Genomic DNA, 19383 nt, shown 5'->3' with positions numbered 1-19383 from the left:
GCTCTGAGGCCTGTGATTTTGCTGTTGAGTAGGATTATTGCGCCTTTGGGGCTTTCCATTGGATTTGTAACATCTTGATACCCATTTGATAGGGTTTCTATTGGAAAATGTTCCATGGGAAAAAGTAAATCCCACTAGTATTGCAGAGCTTTCCTGTTCTTGCCTCAACTAGCTCAAACTGTGGGGTTACATGAAATTGCACATCAAAATTAAATCCCCTCCAATAAGTCACATGATTTAACATAAAATTATACCCTAGAAATCCATAAGCACCTAAAATAAAGTGCTTCTGCTTTTTTCATGTTCCTCTATTTCAGGAGTGCAGAAAAAATAGGATGAGAGAATCACCCACACAAGGATAGGCACAAATGGAAGCGAGATATCGGCCCCTTATTGGATTGTGATTTGGTCTGGTTCTCTGGCCATTCAGTTACTGTAGTGGACAGTATTCATTGTTTTTAACTGATCAAAATATGAAAGTCTTTTCTGCATTTGGGAAAACCCTCCTATATGTCTTGTGAGAAGATGGATCTCAAAAAAATATTATTACTGACTCATGCCAAGAGTATTCTGCCTATGCTTTCTTCCAAGAATTGTATGGTTTCTGGTCTTACATTTAGATCTTTAATCCATTTTGGGAGTATATATTTGTATAGAGCATAAGAAAACATTCTAATTTCATTCTTTAACATATAGCTATTCAGTTTTCCCAGCATCACTTATTGAAGAGATTGTCTTTCCCCCATATAAATATGGGTTTATTCTGGGCTCTTTATTCTGTTCCACTGATCTATGTGTCTCTTTTGGTCCCAGTACCATACTGCTTTGATTGCTGTATTTTTGTAGTATAGTCTTAAGTCTGGGGAAAAGTTTCATATAATCCAGATTCTCAGTTTGAGTTTGGGCTCTGCCAAGTAGATCCACAGAAAATAATTCAAATGGAGTAGCTTATTTGGAAATACCACAAGAAGTATAGGGATGTGGGGCTGGGAAAGGAAGCAAGCTAATAAAAGATACCCTATCAAGTTAGTTATTGCATGGGAAACCAAAGCTTAATCCCAAAAGGGAATTCTAGGAGCTAGTGGAGAACACACACATCAACGTTATACCACTTGAGGGGGTGACTGAGCTGGGATATTTATATACTAACCCCACTGGTCATTGTTTGAAGTTGTCCCTGAGGACACTAAGCAGGTTCAGGTGGCCAGAGAAAGCTACAGGTAATGAAATGCAATGCCTTTTATATGACTTACGTGTGTATGGCACAACAAGCAATTATTATCTTGAAGCAACACTGAGAATTAAAGAAATTTATATTAATACGGAGATGAGGGAAACTGTGGCTCAAAAAAAATGGTCTATTAGAGTTCAATTTTCTCTAATTCTAAAGCCTTTATGGAAATAAAGTGGCACCTCTTGACATAACATAGACAGAGCAGGGAAAGGGAAGAAAGTGCCATTAGCATATCATAAATGCAGAACAATGCCATAGATGCAGAAGGAACCAAAAAAGTTGCTTTAGTGCACAAAGCATTTATTTTGTCTCTCTAAGAATATTTGACAGTCAGAGCTAAGGATTGACGAAGGGGAAATTCATCCCTGGATTCCTGTGATCTTGATCATTCATAGTTCTCCTTACATGCAATCTTTCTGTTTCCAGAATGAGGAAAAAAATACAAAACTTAGTTGTGTGAGATGACAACTAAAATAAGATGAAAGTTGAAATTTTACTAGGAGGTTCACTGGGTTTAATAGCATCCCTACAAAATCCATATTTACTCACTTTAATAGCATCCCTACAAAATCCATATTTACTCAGAACCTCAGAATGTGACCTCATTTGAAAACCAGACTTTTGGAGCTGTAATTAATTAGGATAAGATCATCCTGGATTAAGGTGAGCCATAAATCCAATGACTGGTATCCTTATATAAAGTCTTTGTAAAGACACACAAGGAAGAAGACCAGGTAAACAATGGAGCAGGGAGTGGAGTGATACAGCTATAAACCATGGATTTCCAACAACCACCTGGAAATAAACATGCAAAGATTCTCCCTTCGAGCCTTCAGAGGGAACATGAGGCTGTTGATGCCTTACTTTTAGATCTGTCACCTTCAGAATCTTCTTTGAGATAATAAATTTCTGTTGTTAGTCACCTGCTTGTGATCATTAGTTATAGCAGCCCTGAGAAACTAACACAGGTTTTTATGGGCTTGTGTTTCCTCAAATTCCTATGTTAAAATTCCAACCTTCAGTATCTCAAAACACGACTATATTGGAGATAGAGCCTTTAAACAGGTAATTAAGGTCAAACGAAGTCATGTGGATGGGCCATAATGAAATATAAGTGGTGCCATAAGATGAGATTTGGACATGGATACCACATAAATAGAGGGACCACCATTTGCAGACAGCCTTCTGCAAGCCAAAGATAGAGGCCTTGAAAGAAATCAAACCTGCTGACACCTTGATTTTGAACTACAAGCCTCCAGAACACTGCAAAAATAAATTTCTGTCGTTCAAGATACTCAGTCTGTGATATTTTTTCATAGCAATCATAGCAAGATAGTACGGGGTATGGAGTAGGGAAAAGATGAAAAATAAACTTCCACTTTTATACTTATTACACCCCTACTCTTCTACTTTAGGGGCAGGAGATAGTTGTACATATAGCTGAGGGATCCTCTGAAGGAAGGAGAAAGAGATTGACACATGAAGAGGTTCTGATAGGTGGTGGGTATTTAGTGTGCATTTGGCTGCTTTGTGCTATAGTTACATTGGCCAGAGATGGGGCAACACTGAGGGTATTTTCTATTCCCTTGGAGTTTTTATGTAGCCATCCTTGGCCAGTGCTTTATTTTTTCCTTTGTCTGGGAGTGCTATTTACATGGGGAACAGCACTAATTTTAAAGAAAAAGAGGAACAGGGATGGACTCAATGGGTAGAAATAAGGAACTGGTGGTTTCCAGCAGATGTAGACTTGGGAATCATGTGTTTAGGATTCCTGGTAGTTCTTCCAATACAGAGCTAGAATTTGATAAAAGACAGACCTCCAAGAAAAACACTCAGTCTAGGAATAAACAATGCACAATTTGGTCCCTTGTAATGTAACTTTCATGTGCCTAAAACTCACATAATACCAGACAGACTTAAGAAAGACTGAATCCTCTGGAATTTCCATGATATTGTTTCCAATCCAGACAGTCACTGAAGCATAAGAGATTTGGAGACACAAGTTATTTTGCAGAACAGAAATACTAAAGCATTGTAAGATTTTTCTGGTAGGGTAATCCAGTCCATAATAGGAAGATATTACTTAAAAAATAGTTCATATTCTCTATACACTATATATTTTTCAAAGTAAACATGTCAGAATGTTTGTGTTGAATGAAGTAAGGTTACTACATGCTTGTTTGGTTTTTTTTTAGTTTGGATAAAAATGCTTCCCTTTTCCAGGCACTGCATACCATCTTCATATTTTAATATATAATTGAATTTTATTTGTTACACAAGAAGGTACAAACTGTAGATGGAAATTACATTTCTCAAATTCCTCTGGATTCAAAACTTACATTAGAGTGCCTTCTGGCAGCACTGAATGTATTAAGGACAGGAAAAATTCAATTTAGAAAAGAAGCACTCAAACATTGTTGATTCTTTTTTAAAAAAAAAGGTATTTATAAAGGGAAAAGAGTTAAATATCTTTTTTCAGTTTAGGTGAACTCTTTACTTATAATTATTTGGGCTTTAAAATTTCTTTATCAGAGCAACGCTTCCATTATTACATTTCTTCCAGGTAATGGCTACCTTATATAAGGATAAAGTCAAAGTAAAGGTAATTTATTGTCCACTAAAATTTTCATCTTCTGTCAGCATCCAAAATATGAGATCACATATATGAGCCCAAATACAAATTATAGAGATTAATTTTATTAAAATGCAGCAACAAGCAGAAATTTTCCCCAATATAATAAATCTTCCAGACAGATTAGAGACCTTGCATTTAAAACTGTGATGTTATCTTGCCTTCTAAAAAATTATTATAAAACTATAGTTAATAGAGTTGTTCATAGACATTCCTATAGCCTGATGCATTTTTCTTTAGACCTCAGGAGTATGAAATGAAAAAGAACTAAAAGGAACCAATGATTAGAAATTATGTTATAAGTATATATAGGCCTTTATAAGTAGGTTAACAAAATTATATATAAGAAAGATGTCTAAGTAAAGCCTAATAAGGCAGAACCTCAGTTTTAAGCAATTAAGATGGTGATAAAAATCATGACTTGCTGGGATTTTACAATTACCCGACTCTCAGGCATCCTTCAGAGCTCACACAAGAAATTCTGTCACCTTAGGAGCTAGCTAGTCCAACTGCCTCCTATCTGGATGGACTTTTGTTTTCCCTCTGAGATATGACCTTGAAAATGTCTTTTCACTCCATTATACCTAGAGTGCTGAAGTCCTCAGGAGATGATCAGAGGCACACAGGCCATCTGGAAATGAGGCCTTCTGTGCTAAGGTCTGGTCCTGTTGGAATTTCAACACCATGTTTATTGTGGTGACTTGAGTTTATTTCTTTTTCTTTTTTCTTTTTTTTTTTTCTTTTTAGGGTTGCAGCTGTGGCATATGGAAGTTCCCAGGCTAGGGGTTGAATTGGAACTGCAGATGCCAGCTACACCACAGCCACAGCAACACCAGATCTGAGCCATGTCTGGGACCTACACCACAGCTCAGGGCAATGATGGATCCTTAACCCAATGAGCAAGGTCAGGGATTGAACCCACATCCTCATGGATACTAGTTGGGTTTGTTAACACTGAGCCACAATGGCAACTCTCGGTTTATTTGTTTTTTAATCAAAGTTAATGTTAAGAATAAATTCTCTAGGAATACAAAGTTTGACCCCTTTTGGTTTTCTTTTCTCTGCTTTGACTCAGTGTTTCTGGATATTTAAATTTCTGCATATTCAAGTTTTCTGCGTCACTGGCTTGATGACCTTTACCCAGTGTCCTTCACAAGACATTTTGAGAGAATTTCAGAGTCACCAAACCTATGTCTTTACATTACCTTTTTGGGTTTACTGTGGATTCTTCCATTAATGCTCCATAAAGGGAAGGTTTTTCTTAAATTTTCTAAAAATCAGAGCTATGCCTTTTGGCCATAGCACCTAGCAAGCTATCACCAATTGTTTCAAACTTCTAAAATTCATCATATAATAATTAAAATAATAATAATAACCCTGGTGTGCTCATATTAGGAGAGAGAAAGCTACATATGGTTTGAGTATGGCCAATACTGAATGAAGCTTTCAACTCTTTAGGCATATAGTTTTCAATTTTTTAAATTAGAATAAAAACACCAATGTTTTTCATAAAATGGGGCAAAGGTCTTTGGAATTTGATAGCAGCCAGTGTAGAGGTGCTATCCTTCCAGTAAAGGCCTACAGCACTCTGGGTCAGCAATGCCTCCAACAGGGGTCAGAGGACACAGGATAATAGCAGAAACTTAGATAACTGCAGCCTCCAGGTTCCCAGAGCAGCTGCTTAAGTGCCCCTCCCCCGTCTTTTCTCCCACTTCCTCCGTGAGGCCTCTTCCCTCAAATATCAATTAAGTACTTGCTGTTTCTTTAATCATTCAATCCTTTCCCAAAACCTATTTTCACAATCTAGGTGTAATGCCTTTCTCCACTTGGAAACATGCAGAGGAAACAAGGAAAAGTGACAAACACAAGCTCACTGTATAGCACAGGGAACTATATCCAATCTTCTGGGACTAATCATAGTGGAAAAGAATATAAAAAAAGAATGTGTATATGTGTATAACTGAGTCACTTTGCTGTACAAAAGAAATTAGCATAATAGTGTTGTCAACAATATTTTAATAAAACACAAAAACAAACAAAAGCTGTTTCCCTTCCCCAAGTAATAAAAGTGAAACTCTTAAAAAGTGGGATTTATGCCAAATAGTCGCAGATATTATATACAATTTCATTAGTGTGAGTTCCCAATTTCATATGAGTACTATGCAGTTTCTCTTTGGAAACTTGATCATTATATTTGTTTTTCTTTAAATATGCACAGGCAGTGGGAGACCATGCATGGAGTTTATTAGGCCTAGCTAATTTTCTATCAATTCTAGGAAGACAAGATCAGCCATGTGCAGTTCATATCTGGCATTGGCAGCTAGGAAAAGCAAGATGTACTTTGTTCCCTAAAAATTAAAGTAATGTGAGACGTAAAATATCACAGTACCCATGAGGAAAGAAAAAAAAAAAGGCAGCAAAATGCTCAGAAGCAATCACCAAAGATAATTGTGTTATTAAAAAATCATTTGACTGTGTATAGATGAAAAGCCATATTTTGTTCAATCTAAAAAAGCTTTACGGTATATCTGAAACATCTAAATTACTTTTATTAATATATATAAAAATGTATAATTTCGGGTGGTATGCTGGATTAATTGCCTAACAAAGTAAGTGAGCCCTGTGAGCATGCCATGCAAATCATTTTGTAAAGGTCATTTTTTTTTTTTTTTTTTTTTTTTAGCAACAGTGGTCAAATCAAATATGCAATTTCAGGAATGATGTGGCACATAATGTGCTACTACATTCAACTCCTATGGCTATTAAACTCAACGAAGCCTTATTTTCAGAGACTAAGTATAATTAAATGAATCTGAGCTATTTGTGATTTATTCAGCATTTACTTACTTCACGAATGTTCACTGATGATCTACTGAGTGCTCAGCACTGGAAAGGGTACAGCCACCTCTCTTGCTTATTCTGATCTTTGCAGTCATAGTGCATTTTATCTCCAAATGTCTAGCATGGGGACCTGTCGGAGGAGATACTTGATTAAAAAAAAAAGGCTACTCTGTCTGATGAAATATTGTGGAGCATATACAAGGTACAAGATACTGCTGTAGGTCTTCAGGATATAATGGTGAAAAAAAAAGGACAAGTTTCTCACTCTCATAGAAATCATCCTCCAGTGGGAAAAAGGCCATAAATAAGAAACAAATAGAGTCACTTCGGATAGCAGTAACTTCCTGAAGAAAGGTGGTGGGATAGAATGAGACAAGTGTGAGCAAGATTTGATAGCTGTCTCAAGGAATACTACTTGGAGCTGAAAACTGGCCAGTCAGAGGACAGGGCTAAACAGAAGCTGAAAAGAAAGGTATTTCAAGCAAAAGTTGCTGATGCCAAAATCCCATGTTCTGAGTCTATTTTTAATATTAATATTTTCCATAAGTATGGATTCTTAAAATGTCAGATGTTTCTTATTTTTCATCAAGAGAAGGAGTTTCAAACTAGTGGCCAATTGGCGAGATGCAGACTGCAAAGCTGCTGTGTTTGGTCAGCACGACGTTTGGTGTTTGTTTTGTTTGTAAAACCAGAAGATCTGGTTTTGGGACCCAAGTCTTGGGACCTGATTTCCAGCCCAGCAAGCATCTGCTATACCTGGTGGGTAGCTGAACTCTTTAGATGAAGTGTGAGATTTTATATTACATTTGCTAATCTCTAGTCAACTTGTTCTTTTGCCCCAGGGTTGAAGCGAAAGTTCAGCTGTTGTTTCTCCTCATGCTCCTGTTCTTGGTTTTCTCCATAACTATGTTTCCATCAAAAGTTGAAAAAGAAAAGCTAAGTTTAGAGGTTGATGTGTTTCAAGAAAAATGGTCAAATACTATGTAATCTAGTCCTTAGGTCAGTTGAGTATAATCCACATTTTTTCCCTCTCATCTGTATTTTCTTCCCTGGTCCTATTAGGAATATGAGTTTGAGACACTTGAACTGGGATTTTAAAAATCAAGACCATGGTTCAAAACTGCTTTTTGGAAAAAATTAAATAAAATTAGAATAATTACCGGTTTTAGGGTGCTTCCGTGGGACAAGTTTGTGTATCTCAACTAATTGAATTAGAATTTTATTTTCCCCATCACTAAAAATTATAACGGATCAGAAAATATGCCTTTCATTCTCAACGTTCTCATCTGTAAATCTATTGATTTGGTCATATAATAATTAACTTTGCCACATTATTCTAACAATTAAAAGAGTTAATCTATATAAACCCATAGTACATGGTAGACAATAAATATAAAATTCTCTTTAATACATTTATAATTTGTTTGGCACCAAAGCACTCATAAGAATGACTTACTTCACCTTAGTTATATTCTGAAGTTCTCAAGTTCTCACAAGGTGATTAGAAAAGGAAGAGTCAGAGGCAGTAGGAGAAAGGGATGGGAAAACAGTAAAATTATTCAATGCATAGTGAATGCCAGCTACGTACAAAGTTCTTGGCTCAAACTGCTGTTACAAAAATCTTAACAGTGTTGGTTACCTCCATTTTACAGATAAGGAAGAGAAGGGCAAAGAAGTTAAATATCTTGTCAAGGTCACACAGGAGTAAGAGTAAGAGAGATGCTTATATGTAACTTTCACAACCCCTTCTCTTGTTTACCCCCTACACCCCAGCCACCTAATAGATGTAGAACTCTTGTATAACTTCCGTGAGTGATTGAAATGAAATCATCCACACTAGTGGTTTTAACAAACTTGGACATGCACAGGAATCACCTGTAGAGTCCATTAAATGCCCTATCATCAAGGACTCTAATTCAAAGGATGATCCATCCATTTCATCAGGAGAAGCACCAGTGGATATCTCTCTGGGTCTCAAGAACTAATTTTAAGTGAAAATTGTAGAACATGGTGAAAATTTCCAAATGCTGCCTGAAAATAAGATACTGCATGAGAATGGATAAAACAAAACCTAATGTCACATAAAAATCTTTAAGATTGTCTCAGGTTGCTTTCAAAATTAGGGTAGAGTTGAGAGGACAGATGACTTGATAGAGTGAGAGATAACTAATATAATTAAATTATAAAATTTGGATCATACTTTGTTCTTTTTTGCATACTCAGAAATAGTTTGCTCATTCAAGTATAGAATACAAGTCTGTATAATTGAGTACTAAAATATTAATATTTAGAACTCTTCGTAATTACACCTTACATACATTCATGTTTAAACATTCTTAATTTCCATTGTATTTCTTTCTGAAATGAAAAAGAGTCTCTGCTGCATCTATTACCAATTTCTTTATATTTTTCCTGGTGAAAATGCTGAGAGGCTTCATTTAGAAAACAGCAGACATGACTGGAAATTACTGTCACTAGGATGCAGGGTGGAAACGGTCAATACAAAGAGATGCAAGACTAGGTCACAGTATTCTTCCTTAATTTTCAGGTGGAATGAATTGTAAAGGCTGCAATTTCAAGTGCTGCCTTAATGTCTTTGATTCCCATAGGTCCCCAAAGGCCTAACCATGAAACCACTGCTCTTGCCAGAAATGCCCCCCAAAATCAGCCAGAAAGACTAGCCCAACAGCCTGTTGCCCTATTAGCTGGGCCAGCTGCATTGTCTTTGTCTCAATTTAAGGGCTTTTACTTCCTTGTCAACCCACAAAATTAGTCAAACAAGACAATCACATTCTTTTTTTTTTTTTTTTTTTTTTCTGTCTTTTTGCCATTTCTTGGGCTGTTCCAGTGGCATATGGAGGTTCCCAGGCTACGGGTCTAATCGGAGCTGTAGCTGCTGGCCTACACCTGAGCCACAGCAACGCAGGATCTAAGCCGCGTCTGCGACCTACACCACAGCTCATGGCAACGCTGGATCCTTAACCCACTGAGCAAGGGCAGGGATCAAACCCGCAACCTCATGGTTCCTAGTCGGATTCGTTAACCACTGCGCCACGATGGGAACTCCCCAGACAATCACATTCTTTTGCAGGAACCAGAGGATACTCTACTTCTGGTTACTATAAAACTAATTCCAGCAGGCCCTGTTTGTTCCCTCTGTCTCTGAGTGCAAGCCCCCATGAGGTCCTGCATGCTGTGTGATGTCCTTCTCCCCCAAACTGTGTGTTTATGTGGTGAATAAATGGTGCCAGTTTCATGTTTGCAGTGTTGGGTGTTGTGTGTTCCACCATCTTGTAGTATTTAAGGCAGGAATCCCTATTTTACCAACAGGGCAAATAAGAGGCAAACAAGACAAAGAACGTCTACAAATCTTAAGTTTTCAAATATTCACCTACTGTTTAAATGCCTTTTCTATCTGCAGTTAGCCTAATGTGAAGCTCTATTTTCACCCAGAGCAGAACTTAGGAAATAAAGACTTCTTTGAAGTCAGTACAGACCTGGATTTGAATTATACCTTTGATGCTTCCTCACAGCACTTTGGGAAAGTTAAACTTTCTCATCTAAAAGTGGGGAAAATGCTATTTCTTTCATAGTGCTGTGGAGAAGACTATGTACAATACTACACATTAAGTATTTATCACAAACCCTGAGTTGAGATGACATACATCTGGAGGAGATAACATACACTGAATATTTAACACAATTCCTAAAAGAAAGCCAGTCATTCTGTGTCTCTGCCATAGTTCAGGCTGGTATGAGCATCAGGCATCTAGACTTTTATTTATTTATTTTTTTTGGCCACGGCAATGCCAGATCCCAGCTGGGTCTGTTGCCGCAGCTCATGGCAACGCTGGATCCTTAACCCACTGAACAAAGCCAGGGATTGAACCCACATCCTCATAGATAGTAGTTGGGTTCATTACCACTGAACCACAATAGGAACTCTGATATCTGAAGTTTCTAGAGCTCAAAGCTTATGGGAACTAGAAGAGGAAGCTATCACTAAGCAGAAGGTCAAGAACTAAGGAAAATGAGAACTTGTCCCCTAAAAGAGCACATGGATAGTTTTGGGCCAACTTCAGAAGAGTCTGGTATTGAGATGTCCAAGTAGGCCGGCATCCACAGCAGCACATAACACAGAACAATGGTGTTATGATACACAGCTGTAAGATCAACCACAGCCAATTGATCCAAATACTACTACCCAAGAATCTGTTTACTTGACAATCAAGTGGCCCATATGTTGATTATTGCATTTCATATTTGATGCATTAAATACTTTAAGTGTTCTTGCTTCATTTTTACTCAATTTCTGGCCTTACATAGCTATCAAATGAATTTAATATATATATATTTCAATTTATTATAGTCAATTTAAAATGTTCTGTCAATTTCTGATGTACAGCATTATGACCCAGTTATAATGAATATATTTTAAATAATCTAAAAACCCAGGAGACTATTTTCAATTTTTAATATCTTAAATAATATTCTAGTGCCTAATTTTACATGTAAAGGTATTTTGTGCTCTGTATTTAGAATAATTTAGTAAAACTTTAAAATTTTTAACTCAGGATTGTTTATCAAAATAGCTGTACAATTGGCATTCCCATTAGTAACATAAAGTATTATGCCTTTACCTAAATTTAGGTTAGGTTGCTTGATATTACTTCAAACAGTTATCGTTCATTTGATTTCTTTTATTATTATTATTATTATTTTCTTTGGTACTAAATATAGTTTCTCATTTATGATTTGACTGTTCATGTCAATCATTTTTCAGCTTATAAGGTCTCAGTGTTTTAGTTTCACTTCGAATATGCTCTTTTAATAATAGCAAAGAATACTATATTTGTTGCAGTTTCTCCATTCTATTATTCACCTTTTGTTTTTAATTATGTATTTTTGCCTTTTGAAGCAAAAACAATACCTAAAATTTAAATGTTTATCAAGCCAATTGTCCACTTTTTTTGGTATGCCTGTAGTTTCTTTTAAACTAAGGAAGTCCTCCATTCAGAGATTTGACAAATAGTTAATGATACATTATTTAGTTATTCTAGTTTAATTTTCCTGGTTTGAGTTTTTAACTCTTAATGCATCCCAAACCTATTTCTTTGTGTGGTGTGAGGTGAGGTTTCTAATTTCTGGTTTGGCATTTATCAGATAAAAGATCTTAATTTACAATTCCAAATTCTTTTCTTTTTCATCCCTAGAGTCTTCACTTTCCCCCTTGGCCAAGAAGAGAGATAAAAGATTGTAGGCAAGTATGAAATATTGCATTGTTGTTTCCCTAATTAACATGGAGCAAGAATCTATGCCAGGGAATGACTTTCCTGAATATCTTCACATTCTGGTTGATAACTTGATGTTTGCTTGTTTGTAGGAAATACTGAGAAATAATCAGATTGACCAAATAATGCTTAAAATACTTATAGTTTGGAGAAATAGTAAAAAATTAAAGAAACATGGAAACTCAACTTTACTAGAGTCTATCATCTCTGAAAGGTAAATATGAATTCATGACTTCTAGATTATTAGACAAACTGAAAGCAAAAACGTTTTTACGGAAATTTCTGTAAGGAATTATTAGGAGAGAGCTGTGAGATGGAGCAGGAAATTATGTTATTAGCAAAGGATATCAATATGAATTAAGCAGAGTTAGGAAAAATAGAGTTCTGTTGCTACTTTTTTGGAGGGTCATTTCTGCTGCTTTGGGCAGAATAATCCATCAGAACCAATGAGGGGAAACATGAAAAAGTGCAAATCCAAATAGGGATCCCAAATGGCTAAACAATTTGTGGAGAAAATGCAGGAGGCCTTAACTGGAAGCCTTGTTAGTCCTCTAAGATCTTTCTCTAGTTGCTCTGACTTTTATTTTTAGGTAGAACATTAAATTAGGAGTGAGCACAGAAAAGGCCATGGCAGAGCCAGGTGGCCAAGGCAGATATATTCTTCCCAAGTCACTGACAAGAAGGAACAGAAAGAAGGAAAGACAAGATTAGAATGGTTAAGGGGCTTTTGTCTACCTTTCAAAAAATGTTCTTGTTTATTTTTGTTACTTTGCCTACTTGCTTGTGTATTTGTTGTCAGGGTCAATGTACCAAGTATTATGGTCAGAATCAAAGACAAGTGAGTCCAAATGGTCTGAAGCTACATCGATCCACCAAATTTTCATTGGGTTCCAATCATAAGCCATCATCCATTTTAGGAAATTGAAATACATGCAGGAACAATGCAGATATGCTCCCTGCCCTTACGGAAACTCTTCTTCTCTCTTTCTCTTGAAATATTTAAAACAGAAAACACAGAGAATAATGTAACACATAATCCTTCATCCTCTTGAGATTTAACAGATGTTAACATTTTGCATATTTGTTTCAAAGCTTTTATTTAAATAAAATCATATAGCTACAGTGAGAGCTGCTTTGACCTCTCTCTAATATCCCTTCTTCTTTTCAGGGAAGTAATTAATTATCTTTAAGTTGGCATTCTTCCAATGTTTAAAAAATATATTATCACATACATACTTGCTCATGAAAAATATGTAGTGTTAAGTTTGTATTTTGGAAATTTTGAAATAATGTGTTTAGTATAAAATGATAATCTTCTTTTCATACTCTATATCAGGCTCTTGAGATAATTCACTTAAATTTGTATTAAATACATACTATCTCAGGCATTGTTCGAGGTGCTAGAATAAAGCAATGAACCCCCCCCCAAATCTATGCTCTTATGAAGCTTATATTCTAGTAGGGTGAACAGAAAATAAACAAATCATGGACTTGGAGAATAAACTTGTGGTTGCCAAGGAAGAGGGGGAGTAAGTGGGAGGGATGGGGTGCTTGGGGTTAGCAGATGTACCCTATTGCCTTTGGAATGGATTAGCAATGAGATCCTGCTGTGTAGCACTGGGAACTATGTCTGGTCACTTATGATAGAGCATGATAATGTGAGAAAAAAAGATTGTATACTTGTATGTGTAACTGGGTCACCATGCTATACAGTAGGAAAAAAATAATATATTGGGGAAATAAATAAAATAAAATAAAATAATAAGAAAATATGAAATAGTTTATGTAGGCTACTGGTGTGGACTGTTTTGCACTCCCTCCCCCCCAAAAGGAAGTCACAGGTTGAGGCCCAAACCTACAATGTAACTCAGTTTGAAGATAGGGCCTATACAGAGGAAATAAGTGATAAGTGAGTTCATAAAGGAAGGGTTTTAATTTGATAGTATGGATGTCTTACAAGAGGAAGAGATGCCAGAAATTTTTCTTTCTTTCAGTACCAGCACAGATGAAAGATTATATGAGGACATAGAAAAAGGATACCATCTGCAAGCTATGAAGATAGCCCACATGAGATACCAAATCTACTGGTAAAACCAAATCTCCTGGCACCTCAATCAGAAACTTCTAGTCTTCAGAACTGTGAGAAAATAAGATTTTGTGATTTAAGTCACCCACTGTGTAGCCCAGTGGGGCTCCTTAATAGGAGCCCTAGCAAACTAATATAGTTGCTATAAATTAAGTGCTAACAAGAGACATAAAATAGGAAAAAGGTAGATGAAGTAAGGGGGTCAGACTGGAATTTGAAATTGTGTGTCCAGTTAAGAAAGATCTTAATTAAGAATTTACTCTTGAGAAAAGACCTGAAGAAAGTAAAGGAGCAGATCATTTGGCTCTCTGAGGTGTCAGGAACTGCAAGTGTAGAGACTGAAGCAGAAGAGCACCTGGCATGTTCCAGGAGCAGTGAGGAAGCCTGGAGGGCAAGAGTGGAGGGAAAGAAGAAAAGGGAGAGAGGAGATGAGGTCAGAGAGTAACAGAGGCCAGATCATGTAGATACTTTTGGAGCATGTCACAGCAGAGGACATGCTGGATCTGACACACTTTTTAACAGATCACTCTGAACAGTCCTATGAAGGAAAAAGGTCAAGGTCTAGTAGAAGCAGGGAAACCTCTTGTAAAGGTTATTTCAGTAGCAAAAACAAAAATGATAGTGATTTCAATGTAGGTGATAAGATTTGAGATATATTTTGAAGGCTCTGGACAACTATAAGAATGGTCTTGCCAGTAACAGAGGTAAGGAAGACTGCATGAAGGACAGGTTTGAGGTCATACAATCCTGAGTCCAAGATGTTAAGACACAATGTTGAATAAATGGCTGTGAGATATAGGGGTCTGGAGTTCAGGGGAGTGATCTAGGCTGGAGATACAATTTTAAAGTCATTGGCACAAGGTTGGTATTTAGAGCCATAAAAATGGATGATGTCACTTAAAGAATAAATGTTGATAGAAAAGAGAAATTCAAGGAGAGGTTATGAAGACGACCAGAAACAAGAAAAGGAATCAAAGAGATTGGCCAGAAATTTAGGAGGAAAAGCATGAATGTTAAATGAGGAAAATGGGGTCATCAAGTGGGATCAAATATATCAGTATTATTATACATAGATCAAGGTCATTCACTTATTTTCTGCATAGTTTTCTATGATACAAATGCAACCATTTTTATTTATGCATTTCTGTTACAATAGACATTTTTATTTAATACTTTTATTAGTATTATAGCAATGACTATCTCTGTCCATGAAAGATAGTTGCTTTAGGATGTCCCCAGATGAAGAAACATTAGTGGTAGAATATGCATTCTCATCTTTTCTTGATACTGCTAGATTGCTTTTGAAAGTGATTGTGCCAAGGAATATCCCATCAGTAGTATCTGAGAGCTTATATTCTTGCTCACACATGGTGCTGTTTAATTTGTTTTTGATGGATGGATGTGAATTGGTATCATGTTGTTTTAATTGGCATATGCTTGATAGTTCTAATAAAATGCATCTAATGTGAAATGCCTATTCATAGCCTTTGCCCTTTTTTCAACTGGGTTGTTTTTCATCCTTATTAATTTTCAGATACTTCTTACATAAATAGGATACTTACCCTTCACTGGTTAAATGCATTGCAAATCAATGCTTCTTCTAGCAAATGACTTATCTATTACTTTGTTTATAGTATCTTTAGTTGTATATTTAAAAAAAAAACTTTAATGTATATAGCATGGTGGGGAGGAATGAGTTTTAGAAAGTGAAGATGGAAAACTAAGAGATAAGTTTTAAGTTTGATGATGGAGAGTAGAGTTGAACACCCAATAAGCTATCACTTCAAAAAATTAATCAGTTCATCAACTCAAATGATCAATTAATTAATCCATCAAAAGAGTAAGCCAACCAGCTATATTTTGAGAGTAGAAGGCTAGCTGGTGGGACTCTGTCACAGAGAGAGAAAAAAACTACATAGGGAAATGAAAAAATTCTGGACAACACTGAGAATGCATTTGAAATGACAAAATGATTTTACAGTAGCTCTTGTCTATGAATCCATTTGATTTTCTCAAGCTCCATTCAGCTTCCCAAGTGAAGGCAGAGGAATAGTACACGCTGAGATTTTTCTGGCATTGCAGTTTTCTAGGAAACCCTGAACAGAGCTCCCAGAGAACAAGGAGGTTTACATGAAGGTGGAAATGAGATGATCTGGAAGTTGCATGAAGGAGTAAGAATGTTGTTGCCCCCATCTACCTATTCTGAGGGACTTAGGGTTCTGTGGACTGAATTGTGTCTCCCCAAATTCCTATGTTGAAGCCCTTATACTCCATGTGACTATATTTGGAGATAGAACCTACAAGGAGGTAATTAAAGCTAAATGATGCCACAAGGCTGGGATAGTGATACAATAGGATTAGTGTTCTTCTAAGAAGAGACACCAAAGAGCTCTTTCTCCACCATATGAGGACACAGTGAGGAGGTGCCATTTGCAATCCAAAGAGAAAGCCCTCTCCAGTCACTGATCCTACTAGGACCTTGATCTTAGACTTCAGTATCCACAACTGTGAGAAAATAAAGTTCTGTTGTTTAAGCTACCTAGCCTATGGTATTTTCTTTTGGCATTCTGAGCTGACTAAGATATGGGGTAAGGGAAAATGAGCAGCCTCCATCCGAGAAGCCTCAGCAAGAATTGCATATCAAAGGAAGAATAAGATTGTAGTCAAGGGAAAGAGAGAGAAGAAATTTTCTCAAAGAAGCTGAAGACAATTGGTCAGTTTCCCAGGAAACTGAATCTCAAATGGGCATAATTTTCTTTACTCTGCAAAGATGCCCCACAACTACTGTTGGCATTTTTATTTTAAATTTTGGAACTCTGTATTATTAAATAGAAATTTTAACACTTATGATAGAAATATTTTGTAAATTTCATGTTCGGAATTTTTATATTTAAACGTTTGCTAGTTTATTTTTTCCACAGATTTATTCTTAGGATTTTCATATTATCTAAAGGGTAACATGTGAGAGAGAGTTTCTGGCTGCTATTTTTTTATTTCTGATCATTGAAAAACCTAATTCAACATGCATTTTACCATATTCTATATTTTGACATATAAGAGGGCTCTTAATATGCTACAGAGTATAATTTTTATATGATGAACATTACTTATGGATCTGTTGATGATTATATTATATGGAAAATTTTTATTTTATGCGCTTTAATTGGGATTTCAATATAGGTATTCCTTTAATTTCTGTTTTTAACAATTGTATTACATGCATAAAAACATATACATCAAATAATAAAATTATTATAAAATTTTAAACCATTACAACTATTATATTATATATCAGTGTTTCAGTAAGGATTAAATAGTCATGAACATGCTGCACTAATATATACTAACTTCCAAGAATGCTAATTCATTATATACTCAGCGGTTCTATAATTGTGTTTAAAGGAGAAAATAATTGTGTGGATTAGTATTTATCAAAATAGATATTAAAGCAGATGATACTAGAACCTTAATGTAAAACCAACCTGAAAAACAACTTTTCAAATTGCCCGTCATGGAGCAGCAGAAATGAATCCGACTAGGAACCATGAGGTTGCGGGTTCGATCCCTGGCCTTGCTCAGTGGGTTAAGGATCCAGCGTTGCTGAGAGCTGTGGTGTAGGTTGCAGACACGGCTCGGATTCCACATTGCTGTGGCTGTGGCTTAGGCCAGTGGCTACGGCTCTGATTAGACCCCCTAGCCTGGGAACCTCCATATGCCATGGGTGCAGCCCTAAAAAGACAAACAAAACAAAACAAAAAACTTTTCAATTTGCTGAGGTTAAAAACCAGCTTTTTTCAAACATTCACATATTTAAATTTTCATCAGCATTCTCATTATTCCTGACTTAGACCCTTGTATCCCAATGTATTTTAGGGCCTAGTTTCATTGTGTTCATCTTTTCATAAATAAAATAACTTCTATTGTCTTAAAACATCATTATAAACCACAGTTCAGAGAGGTCGTTTAAGATCTCCTAGAGTGGGAATGTGTATACAATTCCTGAGTGTATATCAAGAATATTTCACTTTACTAGTGGCTTCAGAACAAGAAATTCTCAGTGTTACATCATCCTGAAATGGCCACTAATGAGCTCCAGGGCTATAAAAGTATAATAAGTTCTAACAATTTGGTGTAGAGATGTTTTTCTCATTTAGAAGTTTGACTTTTACTATCACAATGAAGATATATCCTCTATGATAAATCTAGTTGCTCTTGAAGAGATTTATTCTTTATCTGCATGCCTTGCAAATACCTCATCAAAATCAGGAGTAGGATAATGATCTTGGCAATAAATCTATTCTACTGTGCTATCTTTTCATATTACATAAAACTTTGAGAATTTTAAAGACTAAATAAAGATAGGACGGAGTGAGAAAAAGTAGCAAATAGGTTATTAAACAAATCCTATGTGCAATTCTGAATTTAAAAATTTTGAATGTTTTTCAAAAGTTTGAATTTATTTTTGTTTATCTAGAGTAAAGAAGACAGGTAAAACATTGAATTATATACCTGCAGAGACATCAAACAAGTAGACAATAATTCAGAGGTTCATTTCAGTATTTTTTTCTCATATCCTTATCAGAACATCTTCCTTGTTCTCTTTGAATATTATGGTATAATTAGTGCTAATGGCTCTTTATCAGCAAAACAAATTCAATTTTATTCCTTTTTGTGTGTGTTGCATTTTGTCAGTTCTAGGAAGGTTTTTTTTTTGACTCTTACAAAAGACCTGTCAAAAGCCAAGAGGCCAAAAGAGAATGTGAAGATTACAGGCAGGAGACCAGGGCCAAGTTTATTAACAGAACAATTGTGCCTGGCTGAGCTGGCTGTCTTTGGAGTAGATGTAGCTGGTGAACCTTTTGTCTACCAAACAGGTTCCCTCTCCAGAGCGTTAAAAGACCATATACATCCTATTGCTCTGAAAATGAAGATGGAAGACCTCAGAAGACAGGACAAATAGGCTTTCATATTTCTTCTATTGCCTTTAGCCACATTTTAAGTATGCTAGATGCCCCAATGTATATGCTGTTTTATTTCACTACCCTACACGGAATTGAAATAACTATGACTGTAGACAACTAACTTTACTATTAGAATTTGTTTAGTCACTTCGTTCAGCAATCACAACCTGAAGGGTATTCCTTTCAGTTAAGCAAAAGAAAATACTAAACTTAATTTTAAAACTGAGAGTGATTTTTCAGTTAATATTATTATCATTTCAGGAAAGTAAAAGGATATATCCTTAGCAGTGCCAATTAGAGATAATAGGCTTAATTAATAAAGATGCTAAAATGATTAC

The 19383-nt window shown here is 35.9% G+C and overlaps 1 protein-coding gene across 1 annotated transcript in view; it reads right to left on the bottom strand.

Moving 5' to 3' along the window:
* Positions 1-19383, bottom strand: part of LOC102165284 (uncharacterized) — a 780066-nt gene that overhangs the window by 114082 nt on the left and 646601 nt on the right. Inside the window, exon 4 of the transcript XR_014816044.1 lies at positions 6714-6837. The gene's annotated coding sequence lies outside the window, so the exon portion shown is untranslated. The remainder of the gene's footprint in view (positions 1-6713; positions 6838-19383) is intronic.

This window comes from Sus scrofa, chromosome 1, assembly GCF_054392235.1.
Source record: "Sus scrofa isolate SSC_HxYL_T2T_F1_AM1 chromosome 1, Sscrofa_HxYL_maternal_Yorkshire_Landrace_v2.0, whole genome shotgun sequence".
Classification (NCBI taxonomy): domain Eukaryota; kingdom Metazoa; phylum Chordata; class Mammalia; order Artiodactyla; family Suidae; genus Sus; species Sus scrofa.
This window is presented reverse-complemented; position numbering and strand designations above follow the sequence as displayed.